Below are 20556 nucleotides of genomic sequence, written 5' to 3'. Positions count from 1 at the left end.
ACTATTATTAATTACTTATCTTTATTTTTAAGAACTGACATTAATAAAAAAATTTAAAATTATATTATAATTATATATAATTTTAATTATATATTTTTTTATAAAAATAGCACTTTCTCTTATGATTTTTTATAAAAAGAATTATTAGAATTCAGTTCTTAAATGATTTAAAAAATTAAAATTTAATTTATATCATCAACTTTTTTATGTAAAGGATGAGGCAGATAATAGAAATTTAATTTAATCTTTTAATTTTTTAATATTTTTATTTAAAAATAAAATTTATTAATAAATTTTTAAATATTTATAAAAAAAAAACTACTAGAACCATGATCCTCATTTCGTTCCTAAGCATACTCATTGTCTGTCTCTTTCTCCCTCTATTACTTCTCAACCTCACTATATTGGCAGAGTCTTTTGAGAAACTAAGGATTTGTGATTTCTTCTCTCTTCTGAGTTATAAGCGAATGGCTTGGTTGGTTTATTATTGTAAGCAGGAGTTGATTGATTTAGGGCCTGTAACATTTATGGTTCTTGGAAGTTTACCACTTGGATGCAATTCAACCTATTTAACAAGGTTTGCAACTATAGATGAAGAGGAGTATGACCAAGCTGGCTGTTTGAAATGGTTACACATGTTTTTCGAATACCACAATGAAATGCTTCAAATTGAACTAAATCGGCTTCAAGTGCTTTACCCTCTTACTAACATCTCTGCTTGTGATGATCCTTCACAATATGTTAGCTGGGATGGCTATCATTTAACCCAGGCTGCATATAGATGGATTAACAAGGGCTTATTAAATGGATCATACACCATTCCGAAATTCAATGTCTCATGTTTTACTAGTGAGACCACTAGAGATTTAAATTACTATACAATGAAATAAAATCAATGTCATTTCCTTTTTCAAGTGAGACCATACACCATTTCTTTTTCAACAACACGTTCCTTTCACTCTCAGCAAACTCCTCGCAGCTTCCGCATTAGATATCCACTATGCAGCCTTCATTTTCACTCATTCGAAAACCAGATCTTTTCATGTTCAACACAATGCTCAGAGGCTATTCTATCAGCAATTGCCCCCAATAAAGTTTTTCCCTTTTTCAATCATTTGAAGAATCGTGAAATTGTATTGGATCAATTTTCTTTCATCACGATTCTCAAAGCTTGCGGCCGAGTTTGAGAGGTTGGGTTTGGGCTAGGGGTTCATGGGGTTGTAGTGAGGTGCGGGAATAGGGGTTTTTGTTGATGGGAAGAATTCCCTTTTGCATTTCTATTATGTTTGCAAGAGAATTGAAGAGCAACGAAGATAATGAGTAAGATTTGGCAAAATTAAGAGTGAGTTTGAGAAGGATTAGAGGGAGAAAGTGAGAGAAGAAATTATTTTACAAATATTTAAACTATGTTTAGGAATGATGAGCTAGATATATGCGTGCTCAACACTTGATATATATATATATATATATATATGAATTGAAAGCAAAAACTAAATTTTAACAAATACGACTTTATAAGAAATTATTACAAAGAATATTACTTTTATATAGAATATAATTGAACTTATAAATTTTATAGTTAAAAGTTGGTGCGGACAACTCGACATCTTTTCCATGGTTCTCTTCTATTATTGAATGATTTATTATGTTTTTTTTATCTTTTTTACGCAATGATTTTAGGAGGTTTTTAGTATGATATATAAAAATATAAAATAAAAAAAATATGAAAAATGGGTATTCAAAAAAATTTATTAGATGTTTTTGAAAACAGATTGATAACCATTAAGTGATTTTTAAATAAAATGAGTTAATTTGTTAGAATTAAAAAAATTACCTTTTAAATCTTATATTTTGTAATTTTCTTTAAAATTATAAATTTTACTATATAATATTTTTAATTTCTATATTTAAATTATTTTTTCTCAATTTCAATGTACAAGAGAAGTATATTGAGATAGTAAATTAATAATATATATATATATATATATATATTATTTATTTTTATACTACAGATATCTACATTACAATGGGAAAAAAAAACTTTGAAATAACTTCACAAACCTTTTATTAAATTAATTAAATTAACATAATTTGGGGATTTTTCTTTCAATATATTTTTAAGATTAGAATTATTTTTTATTATTCTTTTAAGATTTATTTAAAAAAATCTTTAAAAAAAGGTTTAATTATATTTTGTATTTTCAATTTAAATTTTTTTATTTTAATATTTCAGTTTTTAATGAAATAAAATTTTTTAAGAGGAAATAAAAAATTTAATGAAAATTTGATAAATGTGTATGTGTTTTATAAGATTTGTGATTTAATTTTAAAGAAAGATAATTTTGAGAATTTTTATTTTAGATTGAGTATAATAGAATTTAATCAACTCAATTTACAAATAATTTGAATGGAAAATAAGATTTTAGGTAAAAAAAATATAAAATTAATACTCATAATTTATATATAAAATTTTATTAATGTAAAATTTAATTGACTTAAAATATTTAGATAAATACTTTTAAAAAAGTTGTCATTCAAAAACACGTTATTTATTGCAATTTATATTATTAAGTTCAAATCAAAATAAACTAGTGAAACTTCATTAATTTTCACTCCAATATTATTTTATAATTTGAAATTTGATGACTAAAACGTTTCCCTTGTTTTTTTTATATTTTTATGCACAATCTTTTTTACTAAAAGGATTAGTTATTTAAACGAGTTATAACAAATCTATCTGTATTTTTTGAAAATACAAATAATACAATATTATTTATATTTAAAAGAGAATAATCCATTAAGTCCCTTGATTTTCCAAAATGAAACCATTAATATTTGTGTGTGTGTAATTTTTTTTAGTGAACTTTAATATTTGAAAATAAGTAGTCATGCACTTTTTATGGTTTCAATGTTGGAAAATAAGCCGTAAAGAGTATTGAACTTCCAAAAGAGGCGAGGAATAACTTGTATATTTAATTTCACAATAATATATTTAGCAAAATCTTAGTAAAAAAATATTTATCATTTGTTGAAAAATAATTATGTTAATCACTTTTAAAGTTAATAATAAATATACTTAAATCCTAACCAATTCAGAAATTAAGCATATATCTCTTATTTTCTATATCACTTCTACAGGTTAATACTTTTAAAAAAATACTCATATTCTCCTATTTTCATGATATACTATACTCAAAACAAGTTATTTAAAAAATAACCAAAAAAACAAGACACCTAAGGGAGAAAGGAATATTTTCTGTATAAAAATGGTCTGGATATATTTACCAGTAATTTAAGAAGGATTTATGTAATTGTCTCTTTTATGTCATCGTAAAAAAAATTGTATTGACAATTAATTTAAAGTTGAACTAAAATAAAAATACATTAATAATGCCAAAAAAAAACCTACACTAAAATTTCAATCATAATTGCCACATCATTTATAATTATTGAATTTTGTAATAATTACCTTCAGTCTCATTTAAAAATATTTTTAATTAATTAAGAGTATAAATTTGTGTACAATCATAGTATATCAAAATTAATTTTTTAATTATTTTATGTATAAATTTTTAAACAATTATTAATTTAATAAGTTTTAATTACTTAACGGGTTATAATTGAATTATAAAGTAAAAGGGTATACATATATTTTAATTAAATTTTTAAAAAATTGTCCCTTTCATCTTTAAACGCGCAAATTGTTGATTTTTCTTGACTCCGACGCATTGACCTTAACTCCCGCAAAATTGAAATTAAAGCTGCCAATCAATTTACTAAAAAGTTGTTAACGAAATGAAACTTTATATTCTGTTATAATAAGAATAATTATCGATGTTGGTCATTCGTTTTTGCCATCTAATTTCGAATCTTAGTTAATTATTATAAACCTTACTTCTAACGGTGAAATAACTTTAGTAAGAAAAATGATAGATGGCTTGAAGACTAATGTAATTTGTGACATCATTATATTACAATTTAGCAAACAAAGGTTTATGTTACTTTAGTCACAAACTTTATAATCACTGCATCTTGATCTAAATATCTGAGCCACGCGGTGCACTCTTAAATTATCTTATTCTTGCATTTTATTTTGTACACAGTGAGTAACATTATAAAAGGAATGATTTATTATTAAGGTTTCTTCAATAGTAAAGGTGATGAGCAAAGAGCCGAAAGTAAGCAAAGATGATAAAAGAAAAATGGAGAAAGATACTAAATAAAATATTACTTATAGATTGTAAAATAAAAAATACAAAGCTATATATAACTTAAGAAAAATAATAAAATAGAAAAAAACTAATGGACACGTGCTAACCGCTAAACAAATTTAAAACTAACAGCTAACAAATAAAAAACTAATTAATAGTTTAAATAAAAATAAAAAATAATAAAAGGACAATGATATATTGTAATAGCCCCTTTCAAGTTGGACAGAAAATATTTTTGAGAGCCAACTTGCTTGTTAGATCTTCAAACTTATGTTTTGGGAGAGCTTTTGTAAATATATCTGCTATTTGTTTATGTGTCTTCACATATGTAAGTCTTATGAAACCGGATTTAACGTGTTCTTTGACAAAATGGACATCAATGTCAATGTGTTTTGATCTTTGATGAGAGATAGGGTTAGTTGAGAGATATATGGCTAAAATATTGTCACATAACACCATTACCATTTGAGGTTGATTCTAGAAGAATCTGAGGAGCTGTTTAAGCCATAATAATTCTGAAGTGATAGAAGCAATCGCTCTATACTCAGTTTCTGCTGAAGATCTAGATACAATAGCTTGTCGTTTTGATTTCTATGTTAGAAGAGAATTTTCCATGAAGATGCAAAAGCCTGTGGTGGACTTTCTGCTTTCAATACAACTACCCCAGTCTACATCTACATATGCACTCAGATTTAACTTAGATTGCAAAGAGAAAAAAAATGTCATGCCCAGGAGTTGCCTTTAGGTATCTCAAAACCTGATGGACAGCTTGAAGGTGTGATGTCTGGGGTTGACTCATGAATTGGCACAACTTATTTACTGCAAAACAAACATCAAGTCTAGATATGCTTATGTACATGAGTCTTCCGAGCAACCTTTTATAAGTAGAAGGGTCTTGAAGTGGTTCACCATTAGTTGAGTTGAAATGTTGATTTGGATCCATTAGAACAACAACTGGTTTTGCATTGCTGAAACCTGTGTCTCCTAAGAGTTAAAGGAGTATACTTCCTCTGGCATAAGTGAATGCCTTGATTTAAGTTAGCAATTTCTAATCCAAGAAAGTATTTGAGATCTCTTACAATGTTGAGTTTAAATAAATTTTGAAGAAGGATTTGACACTTATTGAAAGAATATGTATTTGGCCCTGCTAGTATGATGTCATCTACATATACTAGCAGGTAAACTTTGTTGTTTCCACTACCAAAACTGAAGAGAGAGTAATCACTTATGCACTAAATAAAGCCATCAGATTTCAAGGATGTAGAGAATCTCTTAAACCACTGTCTTGAGGCTTGCTTTAGATCATATAGGGACCTATTTAGCTTGCACACAAGTATACCTTGATCCTGTTGATTTATTTTGTAACCTTGTGGTATTTTATATAAACTTCTTCACTCAGATATCCATTCAAGAAAGCATTTTAGACATCCAGCTAAATGAAAGATCATTTCTTAATGGCTGCTAGGGATAAAAGGATTCTAATAGTAGTTATAGTGGCCACAGGTGAGAAAATGTCAAGGAAGTCTATGCCAGCTTCTTGTGTAAAGCCTCTTAAAACAAGTCTAGCTTTTCTTTTGACCAAAATGTCATCAGCATTGTATTTTGCCTTATAGATCCATTTATAGTGTAGCACCTTAATTTAATTTTTTAAAATGAATAAATTTCACAAAATAGGAGTAATAAAATTTTATTCAAGTAAATTCTCAATGCACAATTTCATTAAAGTATTTTTAAAATAAGGATGAATTACAAGTTTGAATCAATCATTGCTACAAGACTTAATTAATATATTTCAGTTTCAAAAATAAATATTCTAAGCCCTATAGCAGTATCATCCATCCCTTCACTAATTCTGGTGTTGATCGTCTTTGTCACCTGAAAAATAAATGTAAGGGTAAATACTCTATACTATCATACACATTAACAAGGATAGAGTCTCACCTTACCTATTTCATACATTTTCTAACATATTTTAAATCATACATCAATAAGTACAGGCATTAATTCCATCATTTCATTCTTAACCACAAACAGATGCGCTCATTGCACCATCAAACATTCATCATACAACACCTACGTGTACTCACTGCACGCTAACAACGCTTAATGTGGTACTGTGATCACAGATTCTTGATGCTCTCAACCTCAGGGACTTACTCAATTCACACTATGGATGGTCGCCAGATAACTCCCGCTCCACAGATACGTGTGAGGTACTGAGCCCTCAAGTAAAGGTGTATTAGTCAGAGGTGAGTTAGAAGAAGAGTGTGTGATCTGTGGTGCACCCACGCTTACTGTTGGTGTCACCACCACCCTTTTTTTTTCAAGGTATCTCTACCGCCCCATCTTCCACACTCTAATATGTCGTTGAACCATTCATACTTTTTCCAACCAAATCAAACACAATTACACTTAACATGTCATTCACACACATATCCAACCATTTCATATCATTCAGCATAAATCAATGGCATGTCTACACACACTTCACCTACATTCTCAATCACATCAAAATAATCATGTTCACACATGACACGTATGCCTATATTCAATCATACTACATTCAAACATCAGGTTCTCATGAAAACCCTACCACAATTTACTCACTCCATTACACACACATTATGCTCAATATCATTCCACGTAAGGTTCCCATCACAATTCAATCATAATCAATCTATTCTTATTAAATACACATATTTCTACGTTTTAACTTAATCACATTCCACTATCTAGTAGCACAAACAAAATTTATGCACAAAAGGATAGGGTAGAGTTTTCCCTTACCTCGGATTAAAGACCTAACACGAAATCTACGATGAAAGTGCTCTCCACACGAACCTTCGTCCTAAATATAGGAAAAATCTTATGAGAAACCGAGAAATCAAAGAAAGGGATGAAAACTCGAAACCCTAATCCATAGAACTTACCTCTAAATGCTCCAAACACAACCTTAACCTTCAATCTTACACCCAAACGGCTTTAAATGCAGTTTAAATGATAAAATAGGGTTAGGAGTCAAGAGGATCGAAGAGAGTTTGAAGAGAGGGATGAGAAATGAGCTTCCCAGACTCTAAACTCCTCAAATACCCTTCTAGTAGCGACATTTTCACTATAGCGAGTCATCTCAGAGGAAACTACACTATAGTTTTTACAGAATCTCGCTACAGCGAGGCTCTCTTGCAACAGCGAGGCTACAACCCAGAAATGCACCACTTTCTGTTGCGTTCTCACTGTAGCGAGGACTCAAACCACTAGCGAGGGTATTCAAGAATGATTACGATGACAAACATCAACCGATCTTTCATAGTTGTTCAGAAGTCAAAGTTTTTGCTTACGATCAGATGAAAGTAAATAAACAATTGACCCGCTGATTGATCGAATGAAAACTTCCCCCTTCTCGTTAAATTCAAACTTCCTGCTAAAGATTACTTCATCCCAAGATCGGATGCATATGTTTTAGCATATGCTCTAACTTCCTTTCTCGCTGTTGGTGCCATCTTTTATCTGATTTAGCTGGAAACTGTCGTCCCACTAACCCTTACCTTCCTATTCCCTGCTAGTTATCTCTCACTTTTGCTTCTTTTCTTGGTGTGACGGGGTAAGCCTGTGAATAAGGTAGAGACATAAGGTAGGGAGCAGATTTATTTAGTTGTACCTGGCTGTATCGATAGATACAGTCATAGCTTAGGCTCAAATTAGCTTGACTCGAATTGGCTCGTGGGGTTCAGAAGGTAAGGTCTAATTGATGAGAACAATTCGGAACGAAGAACCACAAATATTACTGTGCAAAAACTGGTGTGCGTTAGATCTTACATACGGTTTCTTGATTGGTTGATTTAGCTTAGCTTAGTGCGGGAGCTTCGTGTGAAACTAAAGAATATTTTCATTTCATTCCATCAGTTTGAACCCATTTAAGATATGTACTAGATAAGACACTACTCGATCTAACTGATAGAAAAAGAAAACTGAGTACCCTTTCGGCTTGAGAAGTACGACTACTCTTCAGGACAGATTAATTATGAATTAAAGAATAATTAAGCTTATTTGGATAAATAAATCAAAAATATTATCAGATTAATTAGAAGGCTGAAAACAGGGCTGACTCACAAAGCCCATTAGCCCATAATAATGTCTATAAAAGGAAGGTAGAAAGTACAGGTAAAAGGTTAACTCTAAATATTAAATAACATTTATTGCCTAAACCAATACATGACTTCATCATCGGAGTGCTTTTTGCAGATATACCACCCTACGTCAGATAAAGTCATAGCTTAGAAGGAAGGACGTCATCCTAAACCAGAGGAGACAAGAAGACTAGTGATTCCCAAGCAGGAACATTTTGGCGCCCACCGTGGAGTTTAATTTGCCTCAACTTTTAGAACCACCATGGTACTTACTAGAAGCCAGCAAAAATGACAAACTCAGCAAGGAAGAACTTCTCGGCAGCAGGAGGACGCCACACTTAACCAACCGATCCCTAAAATTCTAATAGAATGGAGAGGAGACAAAAGTCTTTTTGCAGTAGTAAAGGAACTGAAAGTTGAAATGCTGAAAATGCAAATGGGGAGAGAAAAAGACGTCCTTGAACTTTCAATTTTGAGAAGGCAAAAAGCCAATCTGAGGGAGGAAATCAGAACTTATATACCCTCCCAAATTACACTCTTCGCCTAGGAACAGGGAGAGTCCTCGGCGCTGCAAGAAAAACCAAAGGTGATCCAGCAACCTGGAACCCAAACTGATCGGGATGATACTGCAAGCCGAAGCCCTTTTGTTCAGCCTATCTTAGAGGCTAAATTACCCAACAATTGGAGAGGATTAACATTAGAAAAATATGATGAAACATCTGACCCTAGGGAACACCTGGACATTTTTACAACCCAAGTCTGTTTATACACAGAAAATGACGCTTTATTATACAAAATATTTCCCACTTCGCTTCGAGAACCAACCTTCAGCTTATTTACTAAGCTACCCCCTCATCCATTGATTCGTTTGCAACCCTCACCAAATGATTCAGCTTACAATTTGCCACAAGCCACCCCCATCCTTTGATGTCTTTAGCACTTGTTAACATCCGTAAAAAAAAAAAGAGAGACACTTAGAGCATTTATGGATCGCTTTGGCAAAGTGACCCTCTCAATCCATAACTTGGAGCCGGCAGTGGCCATGCATCATCTCACAACAGCTCTCAGATCAGGACCTTTTGTCAATAGCATATGTAAAAAGCCACCCATGGACTTGGATGAAATGAGAAGTCGGGTCGCTAAGTACATGAAGATGAAGGAGTTGGCTGAGTACCGTAGTCAAGTACGGATGGAGCAGGGGTCTAACTCAAAAAATGTTGAAAAAATAGAATCTTTTAAGTTTAGGCAAGAAAATAAAGATCAAAGAAGTGATGTTGAGAGGCCGCCTAGAGGACCCAAATATTCTTCCTACACAACCCTCAACACCAATCGCTCAAGGGTGCTCGACCAAGCTCTTGCAACAGAGATACTAACTATGCCTAGGCATGCCAATACCCCCCTCAGGCAGACAAGTCCAAATCTTGTTGATACCATTGGAATAGAGGACATACCACAGAGGAGTGTACGACCCTAAAAGATCGTATTAAGGATTTGATTAAAGAAGGGCATTTGCAATGGTTTGTTCAAACTAACCTCATCGGTCATGCTGAAAGGGGTAGAGACTGTTACCCTGAACCATTAAGAAGATACCATGACAAAAAGTTTGAACGACAATGTAGCAGGTCAAGAGAGGCCCCTGTCAAACGTTATGATGAGCGTAAAAAATATCTTAAGCGAGTTATTAACACCATAGCCGGTGGGTTTGTAGGTGGAGGACCCACTAACTTAGCTAGAAGGAAGCACTTGAGACAAGTCCGCTCCGTCAATAACATATCATTAGGCAGTAAAATCATAATCTCCCCCATTACATTCATTGACGAAAACTTTCAAGGAGTGAATCCGGTTCAAGACGATCCTATGGTCATAAGTGTAGACATCCTTAATTGCACAGTCCGAAAAAATTTAATTGATCAAGGGAGCTCGGCTGACATCCTGTACTAGAATACCTTCAAGCAACTTGGAATACCAGAGGAGGAATTGAAAGAGTACCATGAGCCACTTGTCAATTTTTCTAGAGAATGAGTGGAGATGCTTGGCTATATCGACCTATACACATCCTTCGGTCCTGAACACGAAGGAAAACGCATTAAGGTCACTTATCTAGTAGTCCATGCAAATACTTCGTACAATATACTACTTAGTCAACCATCTCTTAATAAGTTGAAAGACATAGTGTCCACTTCTCACTTGCTATGAAATTCCATTTGAGAAAGGCCGAATCGTTATTGTTCATACCGATCAAAATAAGCAATTTTTTTAACTAGGAAAACAACCTAAACAGGTCACTTACCTAGGAACCGGTTTGTCCAAGGAGGAGCAACAGGACCTTCAAAATATGTTAAAACGAAATGCCAATCTGTTTGCCTAGTCGGTCTCCGACATGCCGAGAATAGATCATGGATTCTAGTGTCATCACTTGTCAGTCTACAGGGGAGCCAAACTAATGGCGCAGAAAAAGAGGAAAATTAGAAAAGATAGAGCATGGGCGGTAAAGGAAGAGACTAATAAATTAATATAAGCCAGATTTATCCGAGAGGTACAATATTTTACCTGGTTAGCTAATGTAGTCATGGTAAGAAAGGCCAATAGAAAGTGGAGAATGTGCACTGACTTCACGGATTTAAACAAGGCATGTCCTAAGGACGCCTACCTCCTTCCAAATATCGACACCTTAGTCGACGGTGCCGCCGGCCATAAGATACTCAGTTTCTTGGACGCATACTCAGGATATAACCAGATTCGAATGTATCCCCCAGACGAAGAGAAGATGGCATTTATCATCGACTCGGCGAATTATTGTTACAAAGTAATGTTCTTCGGCCTTAAAAACACATGGACGAATTATCAAAGACTCATGAACAAAATCTTTGAAAAATAGATTAGGAAGTGCATAGAAGTCTACGTGGACGATATGGTGGTCAAGTCCTTCTCCATTGATAAGCATATCGCTCATTTAAAAGAGGTGTTTGTTGAGAAAAGGCGGCACGACATGAGATTCAACCTAGAGAAATGTACGTTTGGAGTAGTCGGGGAAAAATTCTTGGGGTTTATGCTTTCTGAAAAGGGGGATTCAGGAAAATCCAGACAAATGTCAGGCCATTACCGAAATGACTAGTGCTCAAAATATAAAGGAAGTCTAGAGCTGACCGAATTGCCGCCCTTGCCAAGTTCTTACCCACAATGGCGGAAAGATCTCAGCCTTTCATTAATCTACTCAAAAAATCACAAAAATTCAAGTGGACAGAGGAATGTGAGACCGCTTTTCTTCAATATAAAAATATGTTAGCAGCTTCTCTTATTTTGGCAAAGCCAAAATCGGGACATGATATGATTGTTTACTTGGCTATATCAGAAATTGCTATCAGCTCGGTATTACTACATGAAACACCTGAACTGGCACCGGTATATTTCATCAGCCAAACGTTTCAAAGTACTGAAACCCGATACAATAATGGAGAAGATGGTATTGACACTAGTTCACACATCTCACTGATTAAGACATTATTTCTAGAGCCATCAGTTTATAGTACGTACTGACTGTCTAATCGCCAAAATTTTGAGAAAATAAGAGCTAGTAGGTCGGTTAATGACTTGGGCGATCGAACTATTCCAGCTTGATATCTATTTTGAAAGTCGGGGACCTCTTAAAGCTCAAGTGCTCGCAGACTTTGTCAATGAATTCACTACACAGAGAAAGACTGCCACTGATATGCGAAATTTACATGTTGACGGATCATCAAACCAACAAGGTTGCGGGGTAGGGATTATATTGGAAGGACTAAACTCGATAATGATTGAACAATCTATTCGATTTGGGTTTAAAGCATCCAACAATCAGGTTGAATATGAGGCGTTGCTGGCGGCCTCAGACTGGCAAAAACAATCAGAGTTGGACGCATCACTTGTTAGAGTGACTCAAAGGTGATAGCTGAACAAGTTAGCGGCACTTATCAAGTGAAAGACTCGGCCATGTTACAATATTATCAATAATTCAAGAATATTGAGGGTAAATTCAACGTTGTATGTGTTCAATATACACCAAGGATAATGAACGAGCAGGCTGATAAACTGGCTAGGCTGGCTAGCCAGAGGAAACTAGAACAGTTGCAAAGTGTAATTCATCAAGAGATCCATAAACCTAGTATTTCCAAGCAAGAATGCATGGACATTGAAGACATGTCTCAAAATTAAATGACCCCAATTATCAATATCTCACTAGTAGTCGCCTTCCTAATGATCCAACCCTGGCTAAGAAGATAAGAATGCAGACAGCCAAATACACCGTTCTTGGTAAGGAATTGTATAAAAGAGGAATTTCAACACCTATATTAAAATGTCTAAACGAGGACTAGGCCAGTTATGTGATGAGGGAAGTCTGTGAGGGAATTTGTGGTACCCACTCGAGTGGACGAACAATGGCGGTCAAAATCCTGAGAGCCAGATATTTTTGGCCGGATATGTTATAGAACTCAAGATGTCGGGCATGTGAAGGGTCGTGCCCCCCTTAATCGTCAAATCTTTCTCCAAATCTATGGACTAGATCAAGCAACCTTTTGTTTCAAAGGCATAAACCACAAAGAAACCCTAAAAAATTTGAAACCCTAAATTGCCAACACCATCACTATTAAAGATATTCTTCTCAGCCGTATTCCTATTCGATCTGAAGACATTAATAAAATAATCCTACTGTCCATTATGACATCCATATACTTTCAAAATCGAGTACTTCACTGGTTAAAATGAAATTAAGCCCTTTCATCCTACTTTCTCGGGCTTGGAAGCTAGTATACCAGATAAGACACTACTCAGTCTCACTGATAAAAAAAAAAGAAACTGAGTACTCCTTCAACCTGAGAAGTACGAGTACCCTTCAGGACACATCAATTATGAATTAAAGAATAATTAAGCTTATTTAGATAAATAAATCAAAAATATTATCAAATTAATTAGAAGTCTGAAAACAGGGCTGACTCACAAAATCCATTAGCTCATAATAATGCCTATAAAATAAAGGTAGGAGATACAAGTAAAGGGTTAACTTGTGAATATTAAATAGCATTTATTGTCTAAACCGATACCTGACTTCATCATTGGAGTGCCTTTTGCAGGTACACTATCCTACGTCAGATAGATTCAGCAATAGAAGGAAGGACGTCATCCCAAACCAGAGTTGACAAGAAGACTAGTGATTTCCAAGCAAGAACAAGATGCTATTGAGAGTTTAATGGTCGGTTAGGAATGAGGTCTGGTCCATCCTCTGGTAATGCCTTTTTGGGCTCAATAGCGTGAAAGTCGATAGCACTTATTTGTCTTCTAAGGGGCGATATGAGAATCAGCAGTCGAAGCTGAATCTGTAGCAGAAGTTGCTAGGACGAGAACAGTACCCTATCTTAAGAACCAAACTTTACCTTGCCCTTACCATACTAATATCTCAATCAATCTGAACCCCTCATTCTGAACCCTAAACCATCCTTCCTTTCGAACCGTCATTGGCCTGCCTTATTAGGTAGGATAGAGGCCTTCGCTATCATTCAAGCATCGATCGCCTTATATTGATTTTCTTTTCGGCCTGAGGGCTTCCTATTTTGTTCAGTCCCAGAATGCCTTGAAATTCTTCGCTCAGAGGCTCTATCAAGACCTACCTTCGCTCACTACTATTAAAAAAAAAAGCAACTATTAGGTGATTTCCCAATAGTACAGTTCAGTTTGAATTTAGTTATATTATTTTCTATCAATTGAAGTAATAGTAATTAAAGAATGGAATTCAATTGGCTTGCTTTAAAGCAGTGCTTTAAGGTTGTAATTTGATAGCTTAGCCAGCTTTCATTCAATTCAGTCTAACCTGCTGTAGCGACACCCTCTCTCGCTATAACGAAAATATCATAAGAAACTATATTTTAGTTTCTGCAAAATCTTGCTACAATGAAGTCTTCTTGCTACAACGAGGTTGCAACCCAGCAGAAATGTACCACTCTTTGTTGTCTTCTCGCTACAACGAGAACGCAACTAAATTAAGCCTTTCTCTCAAGACCTTCTTGCTATAGCGAGAATGCCACAGATTCATGTTTTACGTCTTCTCGCTACAACGAGAATGCCCCTGCATCACACACTTATCCTATATTTCAAACAATTCTAGCTCAATCACAAGTCTACACCACATTTCAACCACACTATACAGATATCTTCATAATCATATTCACATCCAACTCATCACACATTCAAATGCACATTCAAACATCAATTCACATATTTATATAATTAAACCAATATATATATATATATATATATATATATATATATCCAAGATGTTACATACAACTTATAACTTTTTTGTCTTTTGTTAATGGTACAATATTTCATGTGTTGTTGACATCCATAGCTTCTAATTTCGTAGCCATCGCTTCTCTTTATTCAGGGAATCTAACAACCTGATGGTAGTAGGTTGGCTCATACACATTGCTGATTTGCATAGTAAATCTCTATGTTGAGTTGACAATGTGTCATAGGAAATAAAGTTTTGTATGGAGTGTGAAGACTTGAGATTAGGAATGGAGACTTGGTAATCATTGAGATACGATGGAAGGTTGGTTTGTCTAGATGATCTTCTTGTAGTATCATATGCCTGTGAAATTGAATTCGAAGTGTGGGCAGTTTGCTCAGTTCCATCTGGAGACTGTGTAGAAGCATCTTGATTTGCATTGAAGTTTTGCTTATAAATTTCCTGCTCAGTATAGTCATCTGCTGCTGGCTTAGGAATGATAGTGTGGCTAAAAAAATCTTGATTCTGACTGAGGGTTGATGGAGATGTATTTTGCTGAAGGACAAAAGAAATTATTTCTTCGTGGAAGAAAATATTCCTAGAGACTATAATCGTTCCAGTTTCAAGGGTATATAATTTATATTCTTTTACTCCTGGAGGATAACCAATGAATACAATGGCTTTTGCTTTTAGACTAAATTTGTACCTTTCATGCTTTTGTGTGTTGGCATAACACAAAGAACCAAAGACTTTAAAGTTGTTGTAGTCAAGTTCTTTGTTATAAAGGAGTTGATGAGGGTTGTGCTTCTGTAAAACAGATGTAGGAATTCTATTTATGATGTATGTAGCAGTCAAAATACAATCTCTCAAAAACTCTATTAGCACTTTGGACTGAAACATCAGGGATCTTGTCACATTTAAAAGATGTTGGTGTTTCCTTTCAGCTATTGAATTTTGTTTTGGTGTGTAGGGACATGAAAATTGAGCAATGTTCTTTCATTAACTAAAAAATTAGTTAATAAAAATTTCTTGGCATTATCATTTCTCAAACATTTTATAGATTTACCAAACTAAGTTTTAACAAGTTTGAAAAAGTTTTGTATACAAACAAAAGTTTGATCTTTGAATTTCAAAAGAAAAATCCATATAAATCTGTTGTGATCATCAACAAGAGTGAGAAAGAACCTGTGATTATCATAAGTGGTAGTATGAAAAAGTTCCCAAATATCACAATGAACTAAGTCAAAATAATTATCAAACAAGTTGTTATTGCTATGAAAAGGAAGATGTTTTTGTTTAGCTAAAGGACATATACAACAATCTTTGCATGAAAAATTACTAGGCAAGTGCAAACTCTTATTAGCATGAATCATTCTAAGTACATCATCAGATAAATGGCTGAATCGGTAGTGTCATTTGGTTACAATAGTAGTATCATTGTTATTACTAACAGTTGCAACAATATGATATGAAGAAGGTAAGAAAAAACTAAAAGATTTATTGGTTGGACTTTTAAGAATGTAGAGGCCATCCAGATGCTACCTTGCCAATCACCCTTGAATTCTTGTGATCATATATGGCAAAAGAAGAATGATAAAAAAGAATCGTATTCCTAGTAAACTAAATTAGGGAACTTACAAATATAAGATTTACTTTAAAGTCAAGTATAAACAGGACTTTGTGAAGAATGATATTGTTACTCAATTTAACAGTGCTAATGGCTTTTACTTCAACAACACTTTTCAGTGGGAAGGTAAACAAATTGATTGTCTAAATTGCTATAGCAAACAAAATTATCTATAGAACATGTAATATGTGTAATAGCCCCAGAGTCTACTATCCAGACTGAAGAATTTCCTTTGTTTAGATATGTAGTGAAGGCCAAGTTCTTGAAAAAAGAAAAACTAAACTTACCATTTTTTGGTGAGTTTGAAGAGTTATATTGTTGTGATGATCCAACAAGTGCTACCTGACTTTGAAGAAGGTTTAGAAGCTTATTATATCGAGCCTTTGTCAACTGGATTAGGCTATCTCCTATGTTGGAGTTGACCATATTACCTATGTTAGAAGCATTTGAATCAGTGACTTAATTTACATTGGAAGTGGATTTCTTGTAACCTACAGGGTATCCATGCTTCTTATAGCATTTGTTTTCTGTATGGCCAAGCATTTTACAATAATTGCATTTAGGTCTTCCCTTTTTGTTTGAACTAGATTGTTGAGATTTGGAGTTGGATGGAGGAACAACAAAAACAATTTGTGATGGTTACAGTGTGGTAATGCCAACTTCCTATCTTTTTTCTTCTCGTACCACAAGGGAAAAAACTTGACTTATTGAAGGAATAGGATCCATTAGCAAGATCTGGCCACTGATCTGAGAATAGTTTACATTGAGACCTATTAAAAAATATATCACATGCTCAAAATGAAGGTACGCAAGCAAAGGCTTCACTACCTCACATGTGCAAGAGTGAGGTGGTTGAAAATCACTCAATTCTTCCCATAGACTTGACCTTGGTAAAATACTGGTTGACAGTCATTGATCCTTGCTTGCAAGAAAAGATTGCTTTCTTTAATTGGAAAACCCGAGGCCCATTTTGTTGCCTATATCTCAAGTTTAAATCATCCCACAAGATCGTGGTTGTGGAGGAGTAAATGATGCTGATAGCAATGTCTTTGTTGATTGAATTGAGAAGCCAAGATCACACGATGCTATCATTTCTTTTCCACAAAGAAAGTTTAGTTAGATCAGTTGGCTCCGGGATAGAGCCATCAGCAAAACCCATCTTGTTCTTGGATTCAAGTGCGATAACAATAGCACGTCTCCAAGAACCAAAGTTGTCACCGTTCAAAAGTATGGACACGAGGCTTTGACTTAGATGATCAGCACGGTGAATGAAGAAAGGATCATGTTGATCGATTTGAATTGGAGAAGCATCAACCATGGTGATCGCAAGAAAAAAAACGGAATCAGAATATGCAGAAGGAGATCATAATTCTCCTAATACCATATTAAGGTTCCTTCAATGGTGAAGGTGATGAGCGAGAAGCATAAAGTAAGTAAAGATGATCAAGGAGAAATAAAGAAAGATACTAAATGAAATATTACTAATAGATCATAAAAAAAAATACAAAGCTATATATAACCTAAGAAAAATAACAGAACAAAAAAAACTAATGTACACAAGCTAACGGCTAAACAGATTTAAAATTAACAGCTAACAAATAAGAAACTAATTAACAGCTTAAACAAAAATAAAAAATAATAAAAAGACAATGGTATATTGTAATATTTATTTCTTTATAGTTTCAAATCATAAAAATGAGATAATAGGAATTCAAATTAAGAATGTTGCGAAGGAGTGAACGCTTAAAAATATTTTTATAAATATATTTTATAATGTATAATCTAATAAAGTTGTTATGACATACTTAAAAAAAGAGATTTTAAAATATGAACAAGTTAATTTTAAATGAGGAGTTCTTCCACCAGACACTAATGTAGTAATCTTGTTTAAAAGATTTAATATTCTTGTTAGCATTTGCAATGTTGTGAACTTTGATAAATTTTTCCTTCAAATATTTGCTAAGTTTAGAGAATGTAAACTTTGAAAGAATTTCCTCTCAAAAATTTATGCATCAAAATATTTCAACAAAATGAAACTCAACATATATGATATAAAGGTTGCACAAAATTTTCAATTAGCATTTAATAAGTTTTAATTGGATGATTCAAGATAGTTAAAATATTTTAGGTGTGTTGGTCCTCTTACAAAATATCAGAGTTGTTAGAATTTCTTCTTTTTTTTCTTTGTAAATTAATCACTACATCTTTAATCTAATTTTATCATTTACAAAATACCAGAGTTGTTAGAATTTACTTCAGTATCAATGCATACATACTTTTGTATTATGATAACTGAAAATTTAATCAAAAAATTATATTTTATTATCATTTGGATGTACACGTAAACATTCGATCTATTATTATTATGATTAATTTAAAGTTAATACATGTCATGGCTGTGTCTTGAAAGATTTAACATCTGATGTCAATTGTTTTCATGGTCAATCCATTATATAAGACTTATATCAATGTAAATAAAAAAAGTCAGAGTAAAAATTTAAAAAAAAAATCATTTGTAGCAACTTAAAAAATTTGTTGAGGCCCAGTAAAAAAAACTGCAGCTTGTAAATTAGTGCAATAAAATAAATACTCAATTTAAGCTGAAACTTATTAAAAAAATGTTTGATTAAAAATTAACATGCCCAACTTAAAACTCATTAAAATGAACAGGGCGAGTGGATACAATGAACTCATTTTAAACACCGAATGATTAGTGATAATTTTAAAAAAGATATTTTAATTCCAACTTTAACTACCCAATTATCACTTACTTGTAATAAGACTAAAACATGAGGTTTAACTATAGAAATTAATTTGTAAAAAAATATCAACTATAAAACTAAATGTATATAATAATAATTTAAAAAACTTATACATGTTCAGAAAAAATTAATTATAAAATCTTAAAAAATTATAGATGTATATTTTCAAACAAATTTATATCTAGTGTACTCTTTTATAACACGTTGAATTAAGTTTAAACAATTAATTATAATAAAATTTTATTAAAATAAAAAAATATTTATTTCACTTTTATTACTTTAATTTAATGTTACATCCTACTTTTAGATGCTTCAACTCAATTTAAAACTAAGATTGACAAAACTTTATAAAATAAAATAGCTTTTTTTTTGTAAAAAAATAAATGTATCTTAAAAGTAAGATTGAATTATTAATGTAAGTATTTTTTTTAAATCACATTTGATATCTTATATTTTTTAAAAAATTATTATTAGTTAAAATATACATAAATTTATATAGCTGATATTTATAAATAAATTAGTTTCAACAATTTAAAAATTATATTTTAATTTTTATGTGAGTTTTTTTCTATACGTTTTGAACTTTTTGTCTAATACCGTGTATGAAACTACAATATATATATAATATGTTATTAAAATTAGTTCCAAAATCCATTTTAAAGTGAATTTGATTTTCTCAATATGCAACATTATTGAGTCAGCTCTATTATTTTCTGGTCATAAAAAGGCTTAACTTCTTTAAAACAATTGTTAATAAAAGTGTTTTTTTCAATTATTAAAAATACCCTTATAAAAATACCCTTGTAAGCTGACGTAATAACCGAGATTTACGTTGACGTGGGTCCACCTTAGTCTTTAATTTTCGTTCTTTGACACGTTCATACCTTGGAGCCCACCACACAACTCTCCCGAAAATATTCATGAACTGTGTAAACGACGGCGCGTAGGAGGAATGGAACGAATACAAGTTGCAAGGGAAACCCTAAAACCGGGACGGGATACAAACAACAGAGCCTGAAACATGTCAACGCATATTGTAATTTATTTACTTGCGAATGCTGTCCTCTTACCACTTTTCTAATATTCCTGTTATAACCCTGTCACTCACTGTTGAAACTTGCCTTGTTTACCTTGTCATCTAACAATAAATTGTCATATTAAGTAAAAATTACACCTTTAATTATAACCCACAACTTTATTAGAAGTATTTTATTCTATTTTTTATTAACTAATTAATAAAATACTGTGTGATGTATAGTGAATTTAAATAAAAATGAAAATAAAATTATATAAAAAAATAATTTATTATTTTATTATATATTAAATATACATATTTTTTATTTATTCTTATTTAAATTTATTTATTTTTCATTTTATTGTATTTACAAACGCAACTCATAGATCGAAAACATATATTGCAGGTTCTTTGATAATCACGTCAAATCGGAATTGTTATCTACCAAAAAAAATAAAAAATCTTTGTGGACATTATATGAAGAATTTGGAGAAGAGTTGAACCGCCTTTTCTTTTCTTTTTTTTATTCCCGCAAGGCCTTTTAAAAATTCAACG

This window comes from Abrus precatorius, unplaced genomic scaffold (assembly GCF_003935025.1).
Source record: "Abrus precatorius isolate BTA unplaced genomic scaffold, Abrus_2018 Scaffold10, whole genome shotgun sequence".
In the NCBI taxonomy this organism is placed as follows: Eukaryota; Viridiplantae; Streptophyta; class Magnoliopsida; order Fabales; family Fabaceae; genus Abrus; species Abrus precatorius.
The sequence above is the reverse complement of the archived record's forward strand: the minus strand, read 5'-3'. Positions refer to the sequence as shown.